Source organism: Schistocerca cancellata, chromosome 3 (assembly GCF_023864275.1).
Source record: "Schistocerca cancellata isolate TAMUIC-IGC-003103 chromosome 3, iqSchCanc2.1, whole genome shotgun sequence".
NCBI lineage: Eukaryota > Metazoa > Arthropoda > Insecta > Orthoptera > Acrididae > Schistocerca > Schistocerca cancellata.
This window is the reverse complement of record NC_064628.1, coordinates 567,686,750-567,701,173: the sequence shown is the minus strand read 5'-3', so window position 1 is coordinate 567,701,173 and position 14,424 is coordinate 567,686,750.

The window sequence follows — 14,424 nt, the reverse complement described above, 5'->3', positions numbered from 1 at the left end:
CGTCAGTATAACTCTGTTGATGTCAAAATTGATAGGATATTTTTGCCATTTTCATGCAGTAATGTACTATAAAGTGCCACTCAAAGGCATGAAATACTGTCTGCAGCATCTGGACAGCTTGTAATGATCAGGAAGGGTGTTATACTACAATTACTGAACATTACTTTCGTGAAGCATCATAATTTGACGAACTTACCTAACAGAGAGAAAGTCGATGTCAGTTAACAGAAATTATTCGCGGCAAACTACCGTTGGCTGTCGGCCTAAGGGGTATTTCTTTTAGATATTTATGATATTCAGTTACATGTAAGTGCAATTTACCAATTTATTCTCTTTGTGTGCTTGCTTTTAGAAAGTTTACTCTTCACATTCTTGAATAAGAAGCGAAATTTTTACGTAAGGTTTAATGGTAAATAAATTTGTCCTAAAAAGTGTGCTCGACGCTGCTGTCCACCTAACTTAGGAGTACTCACTAATCCAAGTGATACAAAACAGCATTTATTAAATCGCAGTATAATCCTACTTTATTTATTTATTTATTTGAGACTATGTTTGATACCAGTGGAGTTCTCTTGCCAGTGTTTTCGGCTTTTTATGTCCTTGCTCCATCCACCATGTGTTATTTTGCTGCATGGGTAGTAAAACTTCTCAAATTCTTCTACTTTGTGGTCACCAATTCTGAACTTAAGATTTTCACTTTTCTCATGTCTGCTACTGCTCACTACTTCCGACTTGATTGGATTTACTCTTAGTTCATATTCGCTACTCAGTAGAATGTTCATACCAGTCAAGAGATACTGTAATCCTTCTTCACTTTCAATAAGGATAGCAATGTCATCAGCGACTCTCGATAGCTTCTTTACTTGAATTTTAATTCCACTCTTAGACTTTTCTTTGCTTCTTTGGCGTATACAGAGTACTTTGTTCCTACCTTTCCATTCTTACTGTTCCCTCTTCGTTGTTGTACACTTTATATTACCACTCTTTCCCTACAGCTTACTGCTAGCGTTCGACAATACAATGATTCAAAATGTTCGAAATTCTTAGCAAGATAGAGATAAGCTATAGGGAAAGATGGGTAATATACACTATCTACAAGAGCCTTCACCAGGTCGATATATCCTATGAACGTGTCTTGATTTTCTTCTTTAGTCTTGGTTCCACCATCAGCCACAACGTCAGAACTGCCTTTACCTTTCCTGAGGTCAAACTAATCGTCATTTAACTCATCCTCAACTTTCTTGTCTATTTGTCTATTTTTCTATGTATTATTCTTCTCAGAAATTTGGGTACATAAGCCGTCTAGCTGATTGTGCGAGAGGTATCGCACTTGTTGGCTCTTGAAATCTTCGGGTTTGTGAGGACGATGTTTCTACGAAAGTCTAATGTGATATTTCCGGACTCATACATTCTACACACGAACGTGAATGAGGGCTTGTTACTACTCACCCCAGTGGTTTTCGGAATTCTGATGGAATGTTATCTATCCCTTCTGCTTTATTTGATCATAGGACTTCCAGAACTCCTTTAAATTCTAATTCTAATATTCTATCCCCTATCTCTTCTATATCGGCATTTTTCCTTGTTTGTCACCTCATCAGACAAGTCTCTCCCCTTATAGAGATATTCAGTGTACACTTTCCACCTACGTGATCTCTCCTGTGCAATTAGCAGTGGAATTCCCATTGCACACTTAATGTTACTACTCTTGCTTTTAATTACAGCGAAGTTTGCATTGAATTTTCAATATACTGAGTCAGTACTTCCGATAATCCTTTAGTTTGTGATTTCTTTTCACTCATGCAGCCATTTTGCTTTAGGCACCCTGAATTTCCAGTTTTTTTCATTCTTATGTGACTTGTATATCTACATTCCTGAATTTCACTGGACGCTTTTGTACTTTCTTTTCTCAACGATCAAGTTAGCTATGGTTTCTTCGCAGTTATCTTCTTTGTATCCGTTTTCATTTCCAAATTATTTGAATACTCTTCTTGTTGATACCAATTCCTCCTCAACTGCAGTGCCTACTGAGCTATTTCTTGTCCCAGTATCTACCCCCTTAGAGGATTTAAAACTTATCCCTTCATTCCTTAGTACTTCCGTATCCAAATTATTTGCGCTTCGATTGTTCCTGAATAATCTCCCAAACTTCAGCCTACTCTTCTTCACAACTAAACTGCGATATGAGTCTGTATCTGATCCTGGGTACGCCTTGTAATGCAGTGTCTGATTTCAGAGGCTCTGCCTGACCAAGACATAATCTAACTGGAATCTTCCCATTACTCCCGGCTTATTCCCACTATACTTCCGCACCTTGTGGTTATATATCACCAGATGATATTTACTGCAGAACTGAGTTGGTCTTTCCCCTCGTCCATTCCCAGGATGAAACCCATATTCTCCCCTAACCAGTTCTTCTACTCCTTCCATTACAATCGCATTCCAGTCCCCTATGTCTGTTACATTTTTCATCTCATTTCAGGTACCCAATTACCTGTTCAATATTCTTATATACAGTTTCTCTAAACCTTCATCTACAGCTTGCGACATCGGTAGGTATATTTAAAGAGTCGCTGTTGGTTTGTTGTAGATTCTGATGAGAGCATTCCTATCACTGAACTGTTCACAATAACTCACTCTCTGCCCTCCCTACGTATTCATAACGAACCGTACTCCCGTTATACCATTTTCCGCTGCTGTTGATTTTACCTTACACCTGTATCACCAGAAATTCTTGTCTACCTTCAATTTAACTTCACTGACAACTATTATGTCTAGATTGAGCCTTATTATTTCCCTTTAAAATTTTCTAGCTTCTCTACCACGTTGAAACTTCTTACATTCAACACACTGACTCAGAAAACGTTATACTTTCACTGGTTATTCAGTTTTTTTTTCTCATGGTCACCTCCCTCTTTGCAGCCCCCTCCCAGAAATCTGAACGGCAGTCGTTTGGCGATTGAGATATCGTCTCGACACTTTTTCAGTGCAGGCCACAAATCCTATGGGTACACAATATATGTCTTCAGTGGAGTGGTTTCGATTGTCTTTCACTTCTTGATGCTGTTGATAATTTCTGGTTCTTCTGTCATTAGGGGCAGTTTCTTATCCCTAGGGGAAGAGAGTGACATGAACCTCTGCTCCTCTGCCCTCTTTGACAAGGCTGTTTGGAGGATGGCAATAACATTTTACGTTGTAAGTCTTCGGCCGTTCCTACCTGAAAGACCCAAATACAATCTGAGCTCAGTTATGTAATTCTCGATGGCATGACGATGCTGTAGGCAGTTACAGTGATGCTTACAAAGTGGCTGCCTGCAGCGATTTTAAGTCCTAAATCCGACTGCGAATTCGGCTCTGGTCACCTATTACCATCTGCAATGTCTCCCATTAAACCCATTAGAGTGGTGTGCAAACTAATGACTTCATTGTTCCACACAGGGTGTTCAGTGTGGACTCTGCCTTGTCGCAGAATGCTCTCTCCAACCATTGCTTACCTTTTTAATCGGCAACGCATGGCAAAGTATCGGGGTGATCAGAAGTACTCGATCACCCATATGTGATGCGGATTTGACCCTTACATGTCAGTAGATGGGGACCCTTGAACACTAAAGCAGTTGGGCAGAGTAGGAAATAAAGAGAACTCTGGGACAGTTTTAATTTAGCCATGGTAGCATACACTCTCCCACCTGTCTCCGCCCAGCCCCTAGTATAGATGTAGGAACATCGCACTGATGATGTCAAATGGCTTTTCCCTTCCGCTCTCCGTTCCCATCAGCAAAACAGCTGTCATACTCCAGAGACATGCGCTGGCAGCTATCTTCTCTGTTGATACCTGACCACATGCATATCATTATGTTTATTTCGCAGGAAGAAATGTTCCCGTTGTTAACAGTGTCCTCAAAGGCCTGGCTGGAAAAAAAGATGTTGCCCTGTTCGCCGCAGCAAAGAGCAGCCTTAGCAGATGTTTTTTCCCCACCCCAAAAGCCCCCAGATTTTGTCAGTGTATTGTAGCAGTTGTGTCGGTCTCACTTCAATGTGGTGTGTCGGCTTATAGCTGTTGCATCAAAAACATTTCCTGGAGGGATTGCTCACTTAACAATGTACTTCCTGCGTTCTTCCTCGTGAATCAACCCATTACACAACTTGTTTTACCCAGCAGACCCAGCCTTAAAGGCCTTCCTACAAAAACCAACAAAGAACAGTGAATTCCTGTCTCCACACACAAGCGCTGCTCGAAATACATCTGGGAAAACTGTATGGAAAACGCGAGGATGCTGAACTTGGCTCTGACGTAGCCAACAACTGGTTTTCTGGGATGGACAGGTGAATGCCGAAGAGACATTCCGGCAACGTCGATCTTGTAATCAATACATATCCCCAGGTAATTCGATACCAGCTTAATGTAATCAGCAACAGGTTTTCCTTTGAGGACTGGCAAATGTTGACAATGACATTCCTGGAAGACGAACAGATTGCTATTTCACCTTCATTCTGTGGGACAACAACACCGAATGTGTTTCAACGCGCTGACCAGAATTTCCCCCTATATGAGCATTCCTGAGAACAGCTAGAAACTTAGCATCGCAATTGATGGTCTCAAAGTAGATGAAGTTAATTAATTCTGCTACCTAGATAGCAAAATAACCCATGATGAACAGATCAAGGAGGACATGAGAAGTGGACAAGCACTAGTGAAAAGGGAAGTTCTAGTCAAGAGAAGTCTACTAGTGTAAATATATGCCTTCATTTGAGGAAGAAATTTGTAAGAGTGTAAAAATGGAGCGTAGCATTGTATAATAGTGAAACATGGAATGTTGGAAAACTGGAGTAGAAGAGCTGTGTTGCTGAAAAACAGTGTTGAAAATTATGTTGACTAATAAGGTAAGGGATGAGGAGTTTATCCACAGAATTGACGAAGAAAAGGACATATGGGAAACACTTACGAGGAGAAGGGACTGGATTGTAGGACATCTATTAAGACATCGCAGAATATCTTACATGGTACTAGAGGGAGCTGTAGAGGGTAAAGTCTGTAGAGCGGGACAGAGACTGGAATATATCATGCAAATAATTGAGGATGTAGGTTGTAGGTGTTACTCTGAGGTGATGAAGTTGACACAGGACAGAGTAATTCGTGGCGGGCCACATCAAACCAGTCTGAAGACTGATGACTCTAAGAAAAGTTTTCAAATTGGTTACCGCAGTTAGTGGGCAGTCCTTGAGTGTATATACACTCCTGGAAATTGAAATAAGAACACCGTGAATTCATTGTCCCAGGAAGGGGAAACTTTATTGACACATTCCTGGGGTCAGATACATCACATGATCACACTGACAGAACCACAGGCACATAGACACAGGCAACAGAGCATGCACAATGTCGGCACTAGTACAGTGTATATCCACCTTTCGCAGCAATGCAGGCTGCTATTCTCCCATGGAGACGATCGTAGAGATGCTGGATGTAGTCCTGTGGAACGGCTTGCCATTCCATTTCCACCTGGCGCCTCAGTTGGACCAGCGTTCGTGCTGGACGGGCAGACCGCGTGAGACGACGCTTCATCCAGTCCCAAACATGCTCAATGGGGGACAGATCCGGAGATCTTGCTGGCCAGGGTAGTTGACTTACACCTTCTAGAGCACATTGGGTGGCACGGGATACATGCGGATGTGCATTGTCCTGTTGGAACAGCAAGTTCCCTTGCCGGTCTAGGAATGGTAGAACGATGGGTTCGATGACGGTTTGGATGTACCGTGCACTATTCAGTGCCCCTCGACGATCACCAGTGGTGTACGACCAGTGTAGGAGATCGCTCCCCACACCATGAAGCCGGGTGTTGGCCCTGTGTGCCTCGGTCGTATGCAGTCCTGATTGTGGCGCTCACCTGCACGGCGCCAAACACGCATACGACCATCATTGGCACCAAGGCAGAAGCGACTCTCATCGCTGAAGACGACACGTCTCCATTCGTCCCTCCATTCACGCCTGTCGCGACACCACTGGAGGCGGGCTGCACGATGTTGGGGAGTGAGCGGAAGACGGCCTAACGGTGTGCGGGACCGTAGCCCAGCTTCATGGAGACGGTTGCGAATGGTCCTCGCCTATACCCCAGGAGCAACAGTGTCCCTAATATGCTGGGAATTGGCGGTGCGGTCCCCTACGGCACTACGTAGGATCCTACGGTCTTGGCGTGCATCCGTGCGTCGCTGCGGTCCGGTCCCAGGTCGACGGGCACGTGCACCTTCCGCCGACCACTGGCGACAACATCGATGTACTGTGGAGACCTCACGCCCCACGTGTTGAGCAATTCGGCGGTACGTCCACCCGGCCTCCCGCATGCCCACTATACGCCCTCGCTCAAAGTCCGTCAACTGCACATACGGTTCACGTCCACGCTGCCGCGGCATGCTACCAGTGTTAAAGACTGCGATGGAGCTCCGTATGCCACGGCAAACTGGCGGACACTGACGGCGGCGGTGCACAAATGCTGCGCAGCTAGCGCCATTCGACGGCCAACACCGCGGTTCCTGGTGTGTCCGCTGTGCCGTGCGTGTGATCATTGCTTGTACAGCCCTCTCGCAGTGTCCGGAGCAAGTATAGTGGGTCTGACACACCGGTGTCAATGTGTTCTTTTTTCCATTTCCAGGAGTGTAAATCCTAGTCTCTCCATAGTCATCTTCATTCTACTTATGTCTGTGACTATATTCAGTTGTTTCTTCGAGTTATCATCGTCTTATACCAGCATGATGCGTTCAGCGTTTCCAAGCAGCATAGCAGTGTCAGTGGTAGCGAGAAACGTCCGATGGAGTACTTGGAGGAATTGCCATGTAAGAACGTATTTTCATAGAAAATCTCTGTGAGATCGTTGCACAGAGTCTTCAGATTTAGATGTATATTTTCTTTACTTTGTTGCTCTGAGTGTTCAGATATCGTTGAAATGAAAGCAGTAGGGTGTGTTCGTCAATTCAGTGTGTTCAGCTTTCGAAATACACTCCTGGAAATTGAAATAAGAACACCGTGAATTCATTGACCCAGGAAGGGGAAACTTTATTGACACATTCCTGGGGTCAGATACATCACATGATCACACTGACGGAACCACAGGCACATAGACACAGGCAACAGAGCATGCACAATGTCGGCACTTGTACAGTGTATATCCACCTTTCGCAGCAATGCAGGCTGCTATTCTCCCATGGAGACGATCGTAGAGATGCTGGATGTAGTCCTGTGGAACGGCTTGCCATGCCATTTCCACCTGGCGCCTCAGTTGGACCAGCGTTCGTGCTGGACGTGCAGACCGCGTGAGACGACGCTTCATCCAGTACCAAACATGCTCAATGGGGGAAGATCCGGAGATCTTGCTGACCAGGGTAGTTGACTTACACCTTCTAGAGCACGTCGGGTGGCACGGGATACATGCGGACGTGCATTGTCCTGTTGGAACAGCAAATTCCCTTGCCGGTCTAGGAATGGTAGAACGATGGGTTCGATGACGGTTTGGATGTACCGTGCACTATTCAGAGTCCCCTCGACGATCACCAGTGGTGTACGGCCAGTGTAGGAGATCGCTCTCCACACCATGATGCCGGGTGTTGGCCCTGTGTGCCTCGGTCGTATGCAGTCCTGATTGTGGCGCTCACCTGCACGGCGCCAAACACGCATACGACCATCATTGACACCAAGGCAGAAGCGACTCTCATCGCTGAAGACGACACGTCTCCATTCGTCCCTCCATTCACGCCTGTCGCGACACCACTGGAGGCGGGCTGCACGATGTTGGGGAGTGAGCGGAAGACGGCCTAACGGTGTGCGGGACCGTAGCCCAGCTTCATGGAGACGTTTGCGAATGGTCCTCGCCGATACCCCAGGAGCAACAGTGTCCCTAATTTGCTGGGAAGTGGCGGTGCGGTCCCCTACGGCACTGCGTAGGATCCTACGGTCTTGGCGTGCATCCGCGCGTCGCTGCGGTCCGGTCCCAGGTCGACGGGCACGTGCACCTTCCGCCGACCACTGGCGACAACATCGATGTACTGTGGAGACCTCACGCCCCACGTGTTGAGCAATTCGGCGGTACGTCCACCCGGCCTCCCGCATGCCCACTATACGCCCTCGCTCAAAGTCCGTCAACTGCACATACGGTTCACGTCCACGCTGTCGCGGCATGCTACCAGTGTTAAAGACTGCGATGGAGCTCCGTATGCCACGGCAAACTGGCTGACACTGACGGCGGCGGTGCACAAATGCTGCGCAGCTAGCGCCATTCGACGGCCAACACCGCGGTTCCTAGTGTGTCCGCTGTGCCGTGCGTGTGATCATTGCTTGTACAGCCCTCTCGCAGTGTCCGGAGCAAGTATAGTGGGTCTGACACACCGGTGTCAATGTGTTCTTCTTTCCATTTCCAGGAGTGTATATTTACGTTATTTCATTGCTCTGAGTGTTCTGATTTCGTGAAAACGAATTTATCATTCCTGAAATGTTGGCTGACCTCGATCGGCAGCTCGAGGCTGAGAGGATGTAGGCTGACGAATCTGTACAATCCCAGGAGCATCTTCCAGTAGCGATTCCGTCATGAAAACAGATTAAAAAAAATTTTCGCTGCATTGCATTTCCTGTATGTGTATACGTTTGTATATTTATATGTTCTTGCTATTATAGGTGGTTTTGTAGTTAGACTTTGTCCGAAATTTTTGGTAAGGTCTTAAGGGACCAAACTGCTAAGGTCATCGGTCCCAAACCCTACATACTACTTAAGCTAACTTAAACTAACTTACGCTACGGACAACACACACATTCATGCTCGAGGGAGGACTCGAACCTCCGACAGCGGTGGGAGGGGGGGAGGGGGAAGGAGCCACAAGGACTGTGACAAGGCGCCTTAGACCGCATGGCTACCCCGCACGGCTTTTGTAGTTGTCTTCGAGGAGGTCGAGGGTAGTGTTACAGCACCCCCCGATGAACCTATTGAAGATGGCATGCTAATATAGATTCTTTTTCATTACACATTTCGGCATCGGGCTGTATATACCTCTTTAAATCAGCATCAAGTTGATGTTGTAGGCAGTATCAGTGGGCTGGACCGGTGGCTCCACGTCGGTCCACATGAGTACCTGCCACTGTGGGTGCAAGAAATGCAGCAGGAGCTAAGGCTCCATGTATCCCAGTCGTCAGTGCTTGGTTGAGTGGAGGCAGTCACCAATGACGATGTCTAAGATGTGGTATCATCGTGGAGGCAAGGTGACATCGTCACTGCCTTAGGTAATTTATGTACCTATTTTTATTTTTTACCAACGGCCTTGCCACAGTGGTAAAACCGGTTCCCATCAGATCACCAAGTTAAGTGCTGTCAGGCTGAGCTATCAGTTGGATGGGTGACCGTATGGTCTGGTGAATGCAGTTGGCAAATGGGGTGCACTAAGTCCTTGTGAGGCTCACTAAGGAGCTACTTGATTGAGACGTAGTCGTTCTGGTCTCGTAAACTGACATACAGCTGGGAAAGCGGTGTGCTGACAACATGCCCCTCCATATCCACATCCAGTGACGCCTGTGGGCTGAGGCTGACACGGCGGCCGATCGATACCATTGGGCCTTCATGGCCTGTTTATGTGGAGTTTAGTTTAGTTTTTTATAACACTTGTAATCAGTGATCTTGCTTTCTTTACAGCAGCAGGAGAGTTTATAACATGTTACATATTTTTTATTTTTCTTTCTCTACAGTTGATGAGCCAGCTATGCCAGGGCTGTAATCCGCTTCGGCATCTGTGCAGTACACTGTGGGAAGTGGAGATGGCATCGCCACAACCGCGCTTATGTGTAGCGTACCTCACTTGCCGAATGAGACTCTTAGGTGCACGAGCTGCAGCTGCCTCAGCCGCCGCTCTTCTCTGCCGCCTCCGCCACCGACTCCACCAGTCTGGCACCACTCTGGCTGCCATGGGCTTCCACCCCTCCAGCTGCTAGGACACCGCCGCCACAGGCAACTGTGACAGGGCTGGGAATTGCAGGTAGATCGTGGCAGCCATCAGCACAGCCCAGGCGCTCCTGGCATAACACGGCCCCTACCCCTCCTCTTCTGAGCGGCTGCCCTCGTAGGGATAGTCATAGTTCTAGTGACAGTGATCCTGTGGCTGGTGCAGTTCCCTCACCTGTCCTTTTATAGATGGACAACTGGTAATGTAATACCACAGTTCAACAACAAGGTATTTGAGAATGTATTTGTGCAGCACACCTTTTGTTTTCTCCTATAGAGAATACAGCTGCAGGGCATAGAGACTGGTGAGCACAGAAGCCTGACCAGTTATTTGAAAGTGTGCGTTCCTGTTCTGGAAACAGAGCTCCTCGAAATCATTAACGATCTATGGTACCCCGCGAATAAGTGCAGCACTGTGATGTGTTTTAAAGTCACAGAGCCCCCAAACAGGAGTGAGACTTTGAGGAGATGAGCACATCTGGAGGAAAATTGCGTTGTATCAATTGGAAAGTGGTTCCATAATTCCACCTTCAGTGCTACATAGGCCAAGTTTTTTTTAGATGGAAGTTAGACGCTTAGGTGAAGCACTCAGCCGATATCCATACATATGGCTTTGATCTGATAAATGGGTGGTCCACCTATACTGAGATTCCTAAGGATGTAGAATTAAGAAGGTGTTTGTTCATGTCCTTTTTCGTTGTCAATTCTGGCTTGTGGGGAATATTACTTGATTCATCTAGGGTACACATCTCGATATGGAAGAGATAATGACTTTCGTATGTTTTATTACTTGATGTTCCCCATCAAGATCGAGGACATTCTTAAATTTGAGGCACAGAAATCAGGGTATTGGTTCATGTTTATGACATGAGGGAAAACACGCCAGATAAAGATAGTAACGTTACGAACAAAGTTGTTGGATCCTTTCATTTCTCTGAATTTGCTGGTCACTGTAATCTGCATGTAAATATCGTACTGTTAACCAAAGCAGATTACTATGACTATGCATCAATGAGAGAAATCTCCTGCCTCCTTTTATCCCGGAGATTATTATGACTATGCATCAATGAGAGAAATCTCCTGCCTCCTTTTATCCCAACTCATTAAGCATTATGATGAATAGCATATTTGCCTTAGGTGCCTCAGTGCCTTTTCCACAAGCAACTTATTGCCAAAACATACTGAGAATTGCTTTTCCAGAAAGCCGGTACGTGTTGTAATGCTGACTGAGGAAAACAGAATCTTAGTATTAAAATACGCGCACCATCACTGGCGTTGTCCTTTTGTAGTGTATACAGACTCTGAGCGCCTCCTCGCTCCTTTGACATGCTGTGAAGGCGAGCCTACAGACTCACAGACCGGCCTCAAAGAAAAACATGTACGATATACAGCAGTGTACCAGACTGTACGTTCGTATGATTCGGGTCTTAGTCATCACAAATCACACGTTAGGGATAATCCTGCAATTTGCCTACTCACAGAGCTGGAAAAGCTATAGTGAGAAGTGGATAAGGTTTACAGCACCATCATTTCCATGACCAAGTCAAAGGGGTATGATGATTTGTAAAGAAGGTAGTTGAAAAAATGTTCAAATGTGTGACTAAGGTCATCAGTCCCTAAGCTTACACACAACCTAAATTATCCTAAGGACCAACACACACCCATGCCCGAGGGAGGGCTCGAACCTCCGCGGGACCTGCCGCACAGAATGTAGTTGATTGTCATATCTGTGTGCAGCCGGTAGGTTGGACAACGGAATTTCCTCATAAGGACCATTGTCACATAACGCGAAAGTACTGTGCTGACGTCCATAACACATGCAACCTGAAGTGTAAATGACCACGACACATACCCGTTTTCTTTCACAACTTGAGCAGGTGTCAAGCTCACTTAATCACTGAAAAGTAGGTTGGATTTGACATGGAGAAAGATCAGTCAGTGTCCCATCCGACGGTATTGAGATATATATTTCATTCTCCAAACGAATGGAGCCAAGAGTTACGCTCCGCTTCCTGGATTCGTTACAGTTTATGCAGGCACCACTTAGGTAACTTGTAGACTCTCTGCTTCAGGACGATATGCACGTTACTTGAGGTACTTATTCCGATGACATACTCGTAAGGTTTCAGCTTGTGACATGGAAGGGGTTTCTTCCCATATGAATATCTGGATGATGGGAAAACTCAATAGAACTTGACTACCCAATAACAGCATTCAAATGTAACTGGCCGGCCGGAGTGACCGTGTGGTTCTAGGCGCTTCAGTCTGGAGCCGAGCGACCGCTACGGTCGCAGGTTCGAATCCTGCCTCGGACATGGATGTGTGTGATGTCCTTAGGTTAGTTAGGTTTAATTAGTTCTAAATTCTAGGCGACTGATGACCTCAGAAGTTAAGTCGCACCGACCTCAGAAGTGAAGTCGCATAGTGCTCAGAGCCATTTGAACCATTTTGAACGAAATGTAACCTTACAGGCGATGCCATATTGGATACTTAGTGTGAGCATGCTCTGAACGTTTGGTTGTTCAACATCTTAAAGTTAGGGGCGTGTGCGAAACTTTATGTGCATTTACGTTTGCTTGCTGATGTTTTCGAGAAATTCTGGAGTGTATGAACACATATGCTCTGCATCCTGCATCTTTACATAGCACCTGGGTTGCTTGGGATGCTATGCTCAAGAAAACGAAAATGGATATCGAACCATTGACTGATGTTGATGTGCTTCTTTTCCTTCAGTGCCGGACCCATAGAGGACTTTTTCCATGTATTCACAGGCATGCTGATACCCACAGATGTGTATGGAAATGCCGTGTGGTTAGGGCCTCCCGTCGGGTAGACCGTTCGCCTAGTGCAAGTCTTTCGAGATGACGCCACTTCGGCGACTTGCGTGTCGATGGGGATGAAATAATGATGATAAGGACAACACAAAACCCAGTCTCTGAGCGAATAAAATCTCCGACCCAGCCGGGAATCGAACCCAGGCCGTTTGGTATGACGTTCCGTTGCACGGACCTCTCAGCTACCAGGGGCGGTCGCAAATAGGTAAGAGTTCCAGTACATTCCGTGATCCGAGCTACATCAGGTATCTGCCTGTGAATAAATGACATTGGCATACACTGCAACAATTGCTGCCAAGTAAGTGAAAATATCCATAGTGTGGCGGCTGGTACTACTGTACGGTATCTTCTGGAAGCAGACCTCAAGTACCCAATTAGTTTACGTGATGCGCAAAACAATTTACTGCCATGTCCAGAGCAACTTTTTTCGTGAGGAGGCACCATCCTCAAAGTGATGACAAAGCTGGGGGACAAGCAGAGATATATCATGCATTACAGAAACCTCTAGCGGTGTCTCAGCTTAAGGATGGAGCTGTTAGAATCATCCGTGCTATCTCCTTCAAGCAGTCACCTTGAGAAGAGGGCTTCCACGAAGAATGGCTGTGAGATAGACTTTTTTAAATTAGTGAATGAGGAGATTCTCGGCAAGACAATGGAAAATTTGACAAAAACACAGGAATTCCTCTTTAGAACACAATGGGTTGAGCGTCGGGGTGTAAGGATGTGTATCGCCAAATCAAATTTCAATCGGGTTTCTTGAATGAAAAGTTATTTGCATTGGAGATGGCCAAGACTGTTGCAAAGCTTAATACCTGTCTCTATCGGGATGTACGTATTAGAGGTGTGTGTGTGTGTGTGTGTGCGCGCGCGCGTGTGTGTGTTTAGGGCACCCGTGAATATTAGAGCCTGTCCAAACTCGACATGTACCAATTTCATTGTGAGTTTAAGAAAATTCATTTCGCTGATCAAAAATTACTCTGTATGAATACAAACAGCAAGGTTACCTGTCGCGCAACGCGACATGTTACTCACGTAGAAAGAAAGGCCAAGTCCAGGCAGTTTGCTTGCATCCGCAAAAGAACGCCAGTTCTGCCCGCTCTCGCAACAACATGTCACATACACGTTCTGTGAATGCAGTGTTTTGAAAGCTGACGACCGGTACTAGCAGTAATTCAAGTATGGTTGTGCCCCTGTGCCCTCGTCTGGCCCCAGTGCTGTGCGACGCCATTACAACAAACTATTTGTAACACCACAAACTGCTGGCCGTCTTGTCGACTTTCAATTAGACACAGGTGTTGCTGTAACTTCGCATAGTCGTGCCACTCCTATCAACATCTAGGTCGCACCTCACTGCACACAACGGACAGGAAATCCAAGTACTTGGACAGTTTAGTTTGCCTGCCACTTACAAATCTCACTCAAGGACAGTGAAATTTACTGTGTTGCAATGAAGAGGCAGTGAAAATATTTTTAGCTTGTTTGACTTGATTGGACTTCAGTTTCAACACAATGTGCTTTCAGTGACTGCTTTTAATCCAAAAGACAGTGTAGCCAGTTTGCTTAAAGAATTTCCTGAATTCTTTTCTGGTGGACTTGAAAAAACTAATAATTTCGTAGCG